Source organism: Pinus tabuliformis, chromosome 6 (assembly GCF_031772625.1).
Source record: "Pinus tabuliformis cultivar Carrire ecotype Pingquan chromosome 6, CPIR1, whole genome shotgun sequence".
NCBI lineage: Eukaryota > Viridiplantae > Streptophyta > Pinopsida > Pinales > Pinaceae > Pinus > Pinus tabuliformis.
In genome coordinates, this window is record NC_142292.1 from 1,603,786,746 (window position 1) to 1,603,801,641 (window position 14,896).

At 44.4% G+C, this 14,896-nt stretch overlaps 1 pseudogene; it reads left to right on the forward strand.

Annotated features, from left to right (window-relative positions):
• The first annotated feature begins 595 nt into the window (after positions 1 to 595).
• Positions 596 to 14,663, forward strand: LOC149265005 (elongation factor 2 pseudogene; annotated as a pseudogene).
• Positions 14,664 to 14,896: the final 233 nt, after the last annotated feature.

Below are 14,896 nucleotides of genomic sequence, written 5' to 3' on the forward strand. Positions count from 1 at the left end.
TAAGTGTATAATTTGACTCAAAATTTTGGTGCCATTGCCGGGGAGGTGCTAAGGGACAATACCAAAAGTGTTTTAGTATTATTTGTATTGTTTGAAATTTTCAAGATTGGGGGAGTCGAAGTGGTAAGATGAAGGGCAAAGCCTACGCACCTACAGAGGCATAAATTCGCCAAAGTTGTGTCTTGATTGCTTGGTCAGTAGTTTTCTTTGAATTTGTTTACATAGTAGATGGTAGGGTCCAATATTTACAAATGTCTTTTTTGGTGGTGTGAGAACCACTTCACTTACTAATAAACTGGCAAGGAAAAAGAAGTCTGCAAGAAACAAGGCAACAAGGGAAGAAGAGTTCGGACAGGAGGTCTGTGGTCCTAAAAAGAGCCCACAGCGTATTCTTACTTCGACAGTACAATCTTCTGTAGGAAAATGTTTTGTTGTTGCCCATTTAGAAACTCCTCTCACAAGGAAGACAAAATCTCTAGTCAGTGGTTAGCCTGAAAAGGAATTCCTCGTTAATCCTATTCAAGAACCAGAATTTCAAACCATTGATTCCACAGAATTTGTAGTTTACAAAGGTCCTACTTCTTTTTGGTCCAAAATGGCTCATGAAGAAGGAACTGGTAATACAGATGGAGGCTATGATGAGAAGGAAGAGGAACTGGTCACATTTGAATTCCCTATCAGGGAGACTAGTGGAGCAACTCAGATGAAGAATATTCCTCCCTCAGCCTTGCCTAACTTTCATGGAGTCTCCAGTGAAGATCCTGATGCCTTTTTTTTCGAGTTCGACATGTTAAGTAGGAGCTATGATTATTATTCCAATGCTCAAAAGCTGAAGTTTTTTCCTGCAACATTGAAGGATGCAGCTATCAGGTGGTTTATGGGATTGGCTTCAAAATCCATTACAACCTGGGATGACATGAAAAATGTATTCTTGAAGAAATATTAAGATTATTGCAAAACTAGGGACCTCAGGGAATAAATCTTTGGCATGACTCAGAAGGAAGGGGAGAGTCTCGAGGATTTGGTGGAAAGATTTCAGTACAATTTGCAGAGATCCAAGATGAATCAACTAAGCAAGGACACCAACAGAACAATTTTTCCCAGGTAAACCAGACCGGAATCTCTGGAGCTTTTGAACCTCATGGGAGAAGGTGAAATACCAAAGTTAAGTTATGATGAGATGTGTGAGCTGTGTCAGCGATATTCAAGAGGAAATTCTAAAGTTTAAGGAGGAACAAGAGATACTTCTTCCATGCTTTTCAAGTCAATTGTTGGAGCTGGAGTAACCAGAGCTGAAATGGGTAATCTATTTGAAAATTTTAAAAACGATATTCTTAGTACTTTATCTTCACAATTAGATGTTTTGTAAACTAAGAAAAAACAAGAGAAACAGGAGGAACTAGAGAAAGCCCTGGCCATGTTTTGCTCGAAATGCAGAAAGAAGCATGCCTTGAGGTAATGTCCTACATATAGTATATAAGTATGCCGAATCTGTGAAGTTGAACATTCCACTGATCAATGTCCTTCACTTCCTGAGATTAAATTAGCATATCTACCAGATCAGGGAGCTGTCAATGCACTTTATGCAATGGCACCTCAAAGACCATGGCAACCATGTCACACAAGTATGTCTCAATTGAATTTTCAAGTTACTTATACTCAGAATCAGATGTGGAATATTCCAATGCCCTGGCAGCCTTGGCCTCCACAACAGCCTTGGTAGGGGAACTTTTATTACCGTATTGCACAGAAATTTCCCTCTCAAAACTTTTATCCAGCACAGCTCACACCGCAACAAATGATTCAACCTCAACAACAGCAACTTCAGTTGCCTACCCCACTAAATCAACCTCATCCCACACAACTTCCTGCTTATCTAGTGTCTAACCCCAACAATAAAACCATCCAATTTGCTCACAACATTGGATTGGTCACTTATCCCACTTTTCCTACCTATTGTATTGCACCACAGCCGCTGCATGAAACTTTTGTTCCTGTGTTACAGGAATTTCCTATGTTGCTGCAGGAAATTCAATGTAAATCTGAAAAAGTGGTGACTCAGCCTGGAAGGATTGAAGAGATTGTAGAGGAAGATACTCTGGAAATGCCTGAAGTTGAAACCACACCTGAACCAGCAGAACAACCTACTTCAAGGCCACAAGAACCTTCCTCATCCCATACGTTCCAACCTCATTTTCCAGAGAGGTTGGAAATGAAATTAAAATAGCCTGAGTTTGATCTTGTGTCTGAACTAAGAAATGTGTGCATTAAGATCCCGTTACTGCAAGAAATTAAGGATATCCCAATTTATGCCAAAATAGTGAGGGAGCTATGTACCAAGAAACCAGGAAGACAAAAGAGAGAACTCTCTACAATTCAAGTAGGTGGAAAGCTTGCAAGTCTAATGTCCACTAGATTTGTTACTGAAAAATATGCAGACCCCGAAATCCCTGTGGTTACCACCTTTATCAATGGACATCCCATAAAGAACACTTTAATTGATTTAGGTGCAACCATTAATGTGATGACTATGGAGACTTTATCTCATATAGGATCCTTTGACTTATTACCTACTCCCACCATGTTAGAACTAGCAAACAGGTCTAAGGTAAAGCCAGAGGGGGTATTAGAAGACATTGGCGTCTCATTAGATTCTTGGGAGTACCCTGTGGACTTTTATGTTCTTCAACCCAAAACCAACTTGGGAGGGTATCCTTTGATCTTGGGGAAGTTGTGGTTAGCCACGGCAGATGCCTACATAGGGTGTAGGTTTGGAAACATGGCCATCACTCATGGAGCTGAAACAAAGCACATCAATTTGTACCCCCGTGCTCAACCCCTCTTAAGATCAGAAAATACACATTGGGTTGAAGAAGAGGAGCATGATTCACAATGTGACCGACCAGTTTCGACAATAGCCCAAGCTATGAGCCTTAAAGAAAATTTGGAAGAAAATTTGATAAATTGTTGTATTTCTAATCCTGATTTTCCGCAGCAATTAGAAAGGCGGTCTAGTCATAATTTGGATATCATTACTAATCTGCAGGAGTTTGAATTGATAAATGCAGGAATTGATTGATAGACATTGAGCATTGAAATTAAGGTTTTGTGCCCTAATTTCATAACAAGTGCCTCTTACAATATCTACATGGCAGGGTCGGAGGTATTGGGCATTACGGCAGGGCCGAAGATATTGGGCGTTACACACATCAGGACAGTTGACTGAACAAAAAAAAAGGGGGCAGAAGTGCCGGAAAATTAAGCATTCTGTGTGGCACAGTGTCATTATGGTCTCAACATTTTGGCATAGTATCTGGTAGCATTATTATAGAGTTAAATTCCTGGTCAGTGCATATCATGACATCGCATATATTATTGGTGTCGTTTCATATTTTGGTGTATCTCATGGTGCCAAAGCAAGGGTTGTATTACAAAGGTAATGTGTTAATTCTAATGGCCATGAGTGACAGAGGAGACATAAACGTTATGAAAGGGTTATGAAACCTTATAAATGTGAACAGTAAGTGCCAGACCGATAGAGCTAACATAAATTGGAAGTATATCACATTATTATGTGTAATGTGTGTGGAATGTCTTTTATTAGAATACGTTGATGTTGCGTTTGCAATGAGCTTACCTTCTATTTCATGAGAGATTTACCAGTGCAACGACTTTTATTCTCTATTATTGTTAACCACTGCCAGAAAATATTACGAAACGTTGATATTGTTGTTTCTCTATATATGGAAGTAGCAGCGTTAAGGGTTTGATATATCGATGGTTGTTATGTGGAGATGGCAGCATTAAATGTATCGATATGATGAATCAACGATATTATGCAGCGATATGGCAGTGATATATTATGATCATTAATGTTACATATTATTGTCTCAATGCTTTAAATATGATACATCAATGCTATAATTACTGACATATGGTTATCGCGGAACGTTTGATATACATTTATCGCAGGGATGGTTTAATGCTGGAATACAATTTCCAACTTTACAATGAAGATCCATCATTGATATAGTCCATCGTTGAAGGGCTACTTGGATTGGCAACATTTCCAAACTATTTCTTGTGTTAATTATTTATATTGAAGCAACATTAATGCATTTACTTTGATGGGAGAAACGTTGATATAATTAAAGCTACATAATGCACGTGGATTGGTATATGGATAGTTGGTTTGCATGGGATATTTAATATTGTCCCCGAATGGTAAACGTAATTCAAATGTTGTATTTATACCACAGATCTCTCACAAATGTCAACAACTGACTTTCTTTGAAAATTTTGAACAGTGCTTAAACCAACAAACCAATTTCAATAATATTTATTGCCACTTGGATCGAGCCTTCGTCCTGCCTTGCAGATCACCCACAACGAAGAAGTCTGATGCACATAGCTCAAGATTTTGCACCACATGCACACACAAACGACCTGTTTCCAATTCAATACAATGAATCCAAAAAAAAATGTGCCAGAACAACGAATCATTGCTTCAGATATGAATCCATACATTCGCAATTTTTTGAATGAGCGATACCCTATATTTACAATAAATCAAAAGTTCCAAATTAAGGGAAAGGCCAACATGATACAATGTGATATGCCAACATATCCAAGAACCTTTTGTTTTAATATAATTTAGAAATGTGAGGCATATTACAACATTCATCCATACTTCTCGATGTTAAATGTTTCCATAAAGGATATGATCAATGGGTCCTTCATTTATTTATACAACATTATATATGTCCTCAAGTTTTGAATCATACTAGTTAAGAGCGATTTGTGCCCGATGATGATGCACATGTTAACAAGAAGAATGAAAGAAGGCAAAGGCACATCATATTCACAAAATCACATAGCCCCAAGAAATCGAGGAAAAATCGACATTATTATTGATAATTATTCGCACAACAGTATTGACTATTATAGTTATAATTAATTATTGTTCGAATTCGGCGAAATCCTTGAAAGGAGAATCCTCAACAACATTGCCTTCTTGATTGCTTCAGTGTGGCTACTCGATCCTAGTAGTGGTGGTGGATATGTCTAAGGGAGTTCAATACTTGAATGAAATTAAAGATTATGTGGTTGTTGCATTCCAATTCTAAGGAAAGTGCTCTCGCAGAAGAAAACATGTGTGGTAATTTCTTTGAGGTTTGTGACGTGGTTTTGCACACTGATGTGATCCATAGAGGAGTTGGCCAGATTATACAAACGACGAGAAGGGTCATGTATGCATCTTAGCTTACTGCCAAACCACGACTTCTTGAGCTAGTATATATTTGTTGAGATTCAGGCTCTTAAGAATGCCCTTAGTGGTATTTATGGTGTGTTGAACCAGAAGAGAGGCCATGTTTTTGAAGAAGTGTAGAGGCTAGGAACTCCACTATACAACATTGTTGACTTGATGGGGCCTGACCCAGGTTCATAAGTGTTTTAGCCAAACAAATCCTGAAAATACCGGCCCTTTTAGCAACAATCCACGGAGCGCGGACTGAGGTCTCACTCGAGATAGTATGGGAGGGTGTTGAAACCAGGTTTCTGCACCCTAGGGATGTCTTGATGAGGTCTAGAAAGGTCACGAACCAATCCTGCGCACTTGCGATACTCCGCGCAGCCGTCTGACCTTCGTGTAGCTCTGTACAGAGCGCGAAGAGGTGTTGCCTAGATCCTTTACCCTTACAGTGTTATTATTATAGATCTGATTAAATTTTGTGGGCCCAGTATTCTTATTTACTCACTTAACATTTCTAACCAATGCGCGCAATCATACACTGTAAACAGATGCAAAAATATAACCGAAATATAAACACACAGATCAAAATGCACCATATTCCAAAATCAACTTATCTTTTATTAACCTTCTGTTCCAATACCATCCAATTCCACCCTACGCACTTAGTTGCAGGGGTCCACGCACACAGCTACGGACTCTACCAGGCCTTTGCGCACACAGCTGCAGAGCCTCTTCCTACTCCTACAACCCAAAACTCGGACTTACAGATTTAGAGCGAATATCGCATTCAACAACCCATTTCACTTGAGATCAAGACTAACCAAAAACTGCCTTCTACACTTACAGCCTCGCTCTATTTATACATTCCCATGGTCTGCGGACCATGGGTAGGCTAACCCACTATATATTAAATTACAATATTTTAGGGTGGACAACCCTAGACTCTCACTCTTCACACCCGCATTTTGCGGGATCTTCACATTACATTGACCAAACTCGGGCTCTAAGCCCCAAAAATCCGCTTATGGGGGGATCCACTGCCCAACAGGCCCCCAACACAATCAACATGACTCGTCCCGAGTCACACGGCTGGTGCGGTGATCCTTGTTCGGAGTCCATCCAACAACTTCTGTGCTTCGTGGGCGTCTCCACACATTCTGCCACTGTCTGTTGTATCAATTGTGCGTGACTGTCTAATGCATTGTTGTCAGAGGCACCCTCTTGCCTTTGCGCATATATGTCCTGCATCTGGGCCAGCTTCCCTTCGATCGTGGCAGTGAACATGAACGCTTCCTCGAGCCAAGGTTGGATGCGTGCTTTAAGCCTTGCTTCTTTCTAGCATGCAGTGTCCACCTGTTCCTTTAGAGCCTGGGCCTCCCTCATCTTAGCCAATTGCTGAGTAAGGGTGACCATCCGCGGTCCCCAGGACATTTTCATAGGCCTACTGCAATTCCCGCACTTCTGTCTCTAATTGCTGTAGCGTTGGGTCCTCCTGTAGTGAAGTGAGCGTGACAAGGGACTGATCCAACAATCCCATGCAGTATTGTACAGTGTACTCTATCTCTTTCAACCCCGATTAAATGGCGCGGTGATGTTGTTCTCTGACTTCTGGGGGTGTAGAGGGCTGCGCCTTCAGTCGCAACTTCACAACGTGCAAGTTCAGCTCCAACTAAGCCTTCGTGGCATGTTCTTGGGTCCTGCAGACTCCGGCTGCCAGTTGGTGAATCTTTTCCGTGATGGGGAGTGCCACCAAAACGACCAACTCCAGAATGCTGCTACAGGCCTCCTCCGCTACCTGTTCTAATCCCTGGTGTTGGGCGACTAGTTTGTCGCGCTACAGGCTGAGTTGTTCTAAATTTACCTTCTGCTCGCTCAAGACTTGGAGAGCGCGACCCTCCCTGGTGCGAAGCTCAGCAGTTACCCCATCCTGCAGCTGGTATAGGGTTTCTCTAGGAAGGGCGGCCAAATTCAACCCCCAGCCCCTCATGTCACCTTCGGCTTCTGCTAAGACAGCGCCTTCTAGTAACACCAGAGTGTTTGTTGTGCGGGCGCGCAACATCTGCTCAGCTTCGGCTGCACCTTCCGCAAGGTGCGGTGTCATCACTCCTAGGGGTCGCACCTGTAATGCCTGCAACTGCGCTCTGAGTGCCCCCAACATAGTGGTCTGCTTTGTCATCAACTCTTCTAGAGCATCCTTAGTGACATCACGAACTGGTTCACCACTGTCGAGAAGGGCTCCCTCAGAGGTCTTCGTTGTCTTTATCTTTTTTCGTGCGGTTGGCTTCTCCTGGACGCGCGACCTCTTGAGTTGGGTCGATATTGTTGTACGTTCCTCTGCCTCATCCTCCCCCTATATGTCCTGCTCTGTGGACATATCCTGACCTTCGTCGGTCTCTTCGATGGGCGTGGTTGCGGTGTCTACCGTCTGTGCTGTCGCTACTGCCTCATCTACCTTCCGCTGCATGGTCGCTTCTTGTCCCTGGCATTTTCTCTCCGTCGGCTTCGCGATGCGCAGCTTGGTCTCCCTCTTCCGCTGTTGTGCTGTGATCTTTTCTAGTTCTTCCAAGTCCAGAGTGCGCCACTCCGGAGACCATGTCGCCATAACCTCGAATATTGCATCATCCGTTGCCATGAATGGAAGCTTCACCCATGTTCGGGTTGGATCCTTTCGCACCCCGATATACAGATTATGCATATCCGCCTTGAATTCTATCACGCTTTGTAAACTGTTGTATACCATTGGGGACAAACGCAGCCTGCGGTTGATCCAAGTTCAGATGCTTGCCTCCATGAATGTCCAAAACATCTTGATCTCGCAAACCCTTGTCGCGTCTTTCGTCACCCAAAGCGAGGTGTACCTCGCGGCTTCGGGTAGGTTCTTCTCAATGGTGGGAAACTGGTTGTCCTTCGGTAGCTCCCCTGCAACCAACATGATGGATAACAGCAACCACGCATACTGTAAGATCTTACCTTGTTCCTGGGCCTCCTGACAATTTGTCAAAAATTCATCGCAGAGAAACTGTGCCCAGTTGAACTGGACCCCCTCTGCACACTACTTCGCCAACGCAATCATAGATGCTAGCACCTCATCTGCGTGACATTTCCTCATGAGATTTCTGGCCAGTAGCTAGGTGGAAATGTGCACCCCTTTGTCCTTGATGCTTGCTATCAGATACCCACGCTTCTTCTTCTCCAGCTTATATTTGGCCTTCCTCGCTTCTGCGAGGGTCAAGTCACCGCTCTTTCCTGCTATGGCTGTGAGATTGTTTCCTTTGATGGGCAGCCCAGAAATCCGGTGAATTAAGTCGAATGTGGTGGGAATCGGCTCCTCCAGCCAGAGATACCCATCATGTACTAGACACAGTAGCTACCGAATGACAAAGATCGTGACGGACGCGCAATGGTAGTGGGGTATCCACCGCAGATGTAGTAATCCGCCCTTCTCCACACTGCGTAACCATTTCTACTGTAATAATTGGTCCACGACTAGTTGTGGGAACTTTTCGCTGTTCGCGAGGTCCCAATCTTCGAACTTTATATTAGATACTCGTCCCAGCGGCGGACTATCAACCCTTATTTCATCCGGAAGAAGCCGGTTCTGGAGCGCACTGTTCGTGGCCTCCAGGTCTTTTGGTATCTTGGTTGTCCCTTTCCATGGGGGGATGTAGGGAGGTAACTTTATCGCCAAAGGTATGTGGGATACATTCTTCGTCTCATCATCTTGTGCTTCGATTTGGGCGATCAGGGCTTACAAATCTTCCTCCTCCTCCTTGGTTTCAACAGCAACAGCTTTTCCCTTCTCTGTCATTGAAAATTGACTAAATCGTGGGTTTCGTGGTGACACCTAGACTGGACCCATGGGCTGCTTGTTTTTCTGTGTTTGTGGTGTGCGTGGGGACTTGGGAACCTATGGTGCAATTGTTGCCTCCCCAAGCTCCTCCTGGGTCACACGGGGTTCTAAGGTTACTTCTGTGAATCGCACTCTGGTCCTCGCAGCCGACATTGTTTCTACACTGGGTTCATTTAGTTGCATGCTCACGAGTGGCAAGGTAGCTTGGTGCTCAATGCTCTGTACTAGCTCAAATCTCAAACAACCAAGTGTTGCCTCGAGGCTACCCCAAGGGATTTTATAGTAACGGTTGAATTTGAATTCGCCCATTCCCTCCACTTCTGAGTCATTAATACCTTCTTGGCAGCAGATCATCCCGAATCTAGCTCTTAATTCTTGTCTTAATGGCCCGTCGCCTGCTCCTTTCTGCCTTAAATTAGACCTCTTGTCATGAACAGTGACATCAACGGTCACCTCCCAGCCTACCCGCATAGCAGCGCAGCCCCTTCTGCGTGACCACGACCCCTGTGACATACTGGCCCTGCGCGAAACCACCTTCCCATGCAACTCTCCTGCAGACTCGTTTATAGTCCCGTGCCTTCTTTCAACTGCTTGGAGCGCTAAGACTGTGCTTCCTGCAGATAGTCAGGTGGTCGCACTTCCGGTGCGAGGCTTCAATTTCCCTGCTAACCCAGTTTGCGGGCACCCTTCAAACACCCTTGCGTCCGGTAGTGCGTCACATTTTTCTTTGTATGGTACGCTCCCCTATTTAGTAAGGTGTGGTCGCAGCCATGATAGTAGGGTCGCAACTCTTTCTAATGTAGTAGTAGGGCCGGCTAGACTTGGTCTCAACATGCTTAGTTTTTCGTGGCCGACTTGCGTGACTTCGATTTCCAATTTACTGATTTCTTCATCCAATGTCATGCTTTTTTTTCTTAGCTGTGCCCACTCTTCATCGAGTTCGCGAAGTTTCAAGCTCCCTCGCCGAATGGATTCCTGCAACTTCGTAGTTCCTTTACCCAGGTCTTCACGTTTTGTCCCAACTACAGGAGTTGTGGTCTAGGGATCCTTCTCTGTCCTCCTGGTTGCATCTCTTCTTGTCAATGTTGGGGTCATTTTCGTGTTCCGATTTTTGCTTCTGTTCCTATAAGCCCATCAAGTCGCTAGTACACGCAAGTCCCAATTGGTTCGTCTTGTCAGGTGAACTTTGTTCATGATTCCACATATCCTTTTGAATGCTCCATCGCGGACTATTTGTGGAGTGCGTGCCTTTGCTGCCGCGTTACATTCTGATTCCCAATCCTTAGTCTGGGAAGTGTTTGCCCAGCAAGCGTCTGCACCCATCAACACAGGTGGGCGCGCAAAATTCTTCGTCCTGGCTGCCTGGCTCGCGTTCGACGCTGGGAACTTCCAAACCATAAGTGTATCCATCTTCTACAGTCACGTCAGTTCCCCATAGTCTTCTTATGTGTACTCCACCATCGTGTGGCTGTTGCGCGCAACACCCATTCCAGGGCATCGTACCACTACTGTTCTGGTACTGCACTTTCAAATTTGTTTAAGAATTCATCCACTCATGTTATCCCATCATATGTTGGCAGTTCCCTTGCTTCGGTCATCACACACCATAGTGATCTAATCATCATGTTATAATTCAACGTCATCACTTCGTGTAACCAATTCTGCCACCGTTCTATCTCTTCATCTGAATCGGAAGTACAGGAACTGTTGCGCTCCCATGAGATTCTCCCATCTTCAGTCGGGCTCACTGTATCCTAGTCTTGCACTGTTATCTGGTAAATGCAATCCAACTCATCGTCGCGCACAAGTTCGGTGTAGCATGCACCTTCATCCGGATCTAGCGGAACTACTATGTGAAGGAACTTTTTCTTGAATATCATCTTCCGCTTCTTCAGGTTGATGACTCCATTCATATCAGTGGCCCAGTCTATTCCTAGCAACGCGGGGTAAGGGTTGTTGTCATCAACAATTTCTATTACTTCAAAGTCTGTCTACGTGCTCGCGCCTTCGATGTCCATTGTCACCCCTTGAAACCTTCCCATGGGCAAATATCTTTTGTTGGTTCACCATCCGTAATTGAATAGGGGACCACTGCAATGCGGGCCTACCCATGCATTCCCATGTCTTCTTTGGTAACACATTCGCGTCCGAACCTAGGTCCAGAATTACCTGATCCATCTCATATTCGTCAATCTGTGTCATTAATCTCATCTCCCTCCCAGTGCACAGTGTATGCATTCCTAGTTTTCAAACTACGCACAGTTCACCTAATCCTGTGCACCTAGTTATCAATTCTTACAGTCCTTTCACTGCCATATTATTGCGCAGTAGCTTCATGCATGTCTCTAAAAAGGTAGTGAGCATAGAAGGATCCATTCCTGGCTCTGGTTGATCCTTACTACCTGAAGTAGAGGCTCCCGCGAAGCTCTTCTTAGCTTCCATAAACATCACATTTGCGCGTTCCAAGTCAAACTCAGGTTCCTTTGTAGGAGCCTTGTGAACCCACGTATCTTCCTCAGGCTGCTTACCCTTATCTTCCCCTATGGTCGTGCCACTTTTGAGCAGCATGTTCACGTTGGGGTCTTCTTTGCGTGGTTCAGACCTCATCATTTGGATATTTGCGTCGGAGTAGGCTGAAGTACCCCTTTCTCGCGTATCTGCGCGATCAACGTAGGACAATCTATTGCTTCATGATCAAACTAAGAACAGTACAAACAATATATCCTCGTTGGGTTGGTACAATCGTGAGCATAGTGTCCCAGTCCATCGCAATTGTAACAGATTAATTGTCCTCAGCCCCTTCCTGGCCCCATTCCTCCTCATCCTCAACCTTGCCCTTGAAATCCATCGCGCGCCATCCCCGTGGTTGGGTCAAGGCCTCGCATTTCTATCTGCATTCTATAGGCTGGGTTCTGCTCCATCATTAACTCGTAGCTTCGACAAGTATGCTCATCGTGGCCCACTGATCTACAGAAATTACAAAACAACTACTGTGGAGTCTGGGTATACTTCCGCAACAGATGACAGCTGTCCATTGTGTGCTTTCCTTCCACCTGACAGATTGCACACCAGAGCGCGGGTGCCGCACTAGGCCCTGCTTGTACCTCTGGTCTCAACGACATTGGTCCCCCTCCTGCCAAGTAGTTCACGAATACCAGATAGTGATCCTTATCATGGCCCTGGCCTTTGCATTTTATATACCACACTTCTTCGCGCGCCTCCAGCTATGGTGCCCTATCCTACTTCAAACTCTGCATCTCCAAGCATAGGTTCTACAGTTGCGCGTGGATCTGTTGGACCCCCAATCCTGGACCCTGTATCGGTGTTTCATGCAACCTCGTCACCATTTCCAATGCTTCTACCTGGGTTGAAAGCTTCTGTTGTGATAGCGTCGTCCTCAAGTGCGGTGTCAAAGACGCCACAAACCACGTGTGGTGTTGCGCATCCATTAGCGACATATTAGCCTCGCGGATCGTACTCTTCAGTCTCTGATTTAGATCCCAGGGGGTCTCACTTGGAAGCACCACGATCTCCTTAAATCCGATGATTGACTGCATCTCTGATTTCAGCCAGCTAAATTCTTTGTTCAACACAATCTGGATCTCAGCTATTCCTGCATTTGGGTGATCATTTGAGTGCTTGATATACCACATCAACGTGTGATCCTGCTGCACGCTTACCAATGTAGTCTTCTTAATTTTATCGTCTGTAACCCCTTGTGCTTCCCACATTTCTCTTACCATGAACCAGAACTGATCTGGGTCCTCATTTCCTACTCCTCTGAATATGGGTAGCTTGATCGCGCTTGCGATACTGAACTGCTGGTTTGGTGGAGGTGGTGTGGGCAAAGATGGAGGTGAAGGAGGTGACGTGAGTGGTGGCATAAGTGGGGATGGTAACTGCAGAATGTGTTTCCTTATCAAACTGACCGCACTCCTCGGAGAAACCCATGCACGCTCTTCCTCGCTCGCTCACAGGGGTGAAATTAAAGGAATGTTTCATAACCCTTCGATACCTTTGTAGACCTTTCCGCTCCATGTCGTTCCACTCATTAATGTATTCGCATCACCCGTTTTTCACATAACAGCATCTTAATCCAAGTATTCAAAGATTTGATGTACTTACCTCGCGGTCCCTTGAGAAAACGTCTTTCTGCTTTGTTGTAGCTTACAGTCGTGTCTATCGCAAATTCAATGATAAACCCTCCTATTATCCGATCGATCCAATGGTCTACGGCCCGCGCGATCTTATCTTCTTATGCCTCTAGCCTGCGCACCAACTCCAGAGTCCACATTATTAGTTTATCGAGCTTATAACTTCCCTGGCTATCGCCTAATCTCGCGATCCAATCATACAGCTTTAAAGAGAAGGATGCAAAGAAGATATTGTGGATTTTCATATATACGTAGCGATCCAGCCACCTCTTCTTGGATATCTGCGGAGTTTTGTTTTCTTGTGTCACGAACTCGTGAAGCTTCTGATCTAACCAATATTCAATTTCCTTCTGCGTAGGATTCTAGTGTTCTGACATCAAACATTCTTTAGGCAAATCTCAGTCCTGGAAACAGAACCATTTGTTGGCTTGATGGGGCCTAACCCAGGTTCAAAAGTGTTTTAGCCAAACAAATCTCGAAACTATCGGCCCTTTCGGCAACAGTCCATGGAGTGCAGACTGAGGTCTCACGAGGGTGCTAGAACCAAGTTTCCGCACCCTAGGGATGTCTTGATGGGGTCTGGAAAGGTCGCAAACCAATCCTGCGCGCTTGCGCTGCTCCGCGCAGCCGTCTGACCTTTGCGTAGCTCTATACAGAAGGCGAAGAGGCGCTGCCTAGATCCTTTACCCTTACAGTGTTATTATTATAGATCTGACTAAATTTTGTGAGCCCAGTATTCTTATTTACTCACTTAACATTTATAACCAGTGCACGCAATCATAAATTGTAAATAGATGCAGGGGTCCATGCACATAGCTATGGACTCTACCAGGCCTTTGTGCACACAGCTGCAGAGCCTCTTCCTACTCTTACAACCCAAGACTCGGACTTATAGATTCAGAACGAATATCGCATTCAACAACCCATATCACTTGAGATCAAAACTAACCAAAAATTGCCTTCTATACTTAGAGCCTCACTCTATTTATACATTCCCATCGTCCATGAACCATGGGTAGGCCGACCCACTCTATATTAAATTACAATATTTTAGGGCGGACAACCCTAGACTCTCATGCTTCGTGCCCGCATTTTGTGGGATATTTGCATTACATTGACCAAACTCGGGCTCTAAGCCCCAAAAATTCGCTTATGGTGGGATCCACTACCCAACAAACATCAAGGAAAATCTACCTTTTATTGAATCAATTGGATTCTCAAGTACTTTTCGTGCTGCAACTTCTAGCCATGATTTCCCTCAATGTGTGTTTGACCACTGGGATATGATGGATATGATCCATTGGAATCTGGTTCCCAAGCTGGGAAGCTTGTAACCGATATCAATAAGAGGAAGGGTATTAAGGAGAGTATGACTCCCTTGTCAGAGTACAAATACAAGTTGTAGAGCTTTGCTATGTTTGCATGTCGGATGTTGTCAAGATTGAGGAACTTCCCTAAGTATTAAAACACAGTTTTGTGTGCTAAAACTAGTTAAATTTATGTTGTTCAACAATTTGTATTGGTATCCAAAGTGTATGCATTATGCAATTCCAACAACATGATATATGAACTCACGATACCCTATTGTATCAGGTGTCTAGTACCCTATGGGATATCAAGGGGCAGTAATGGGTCTAG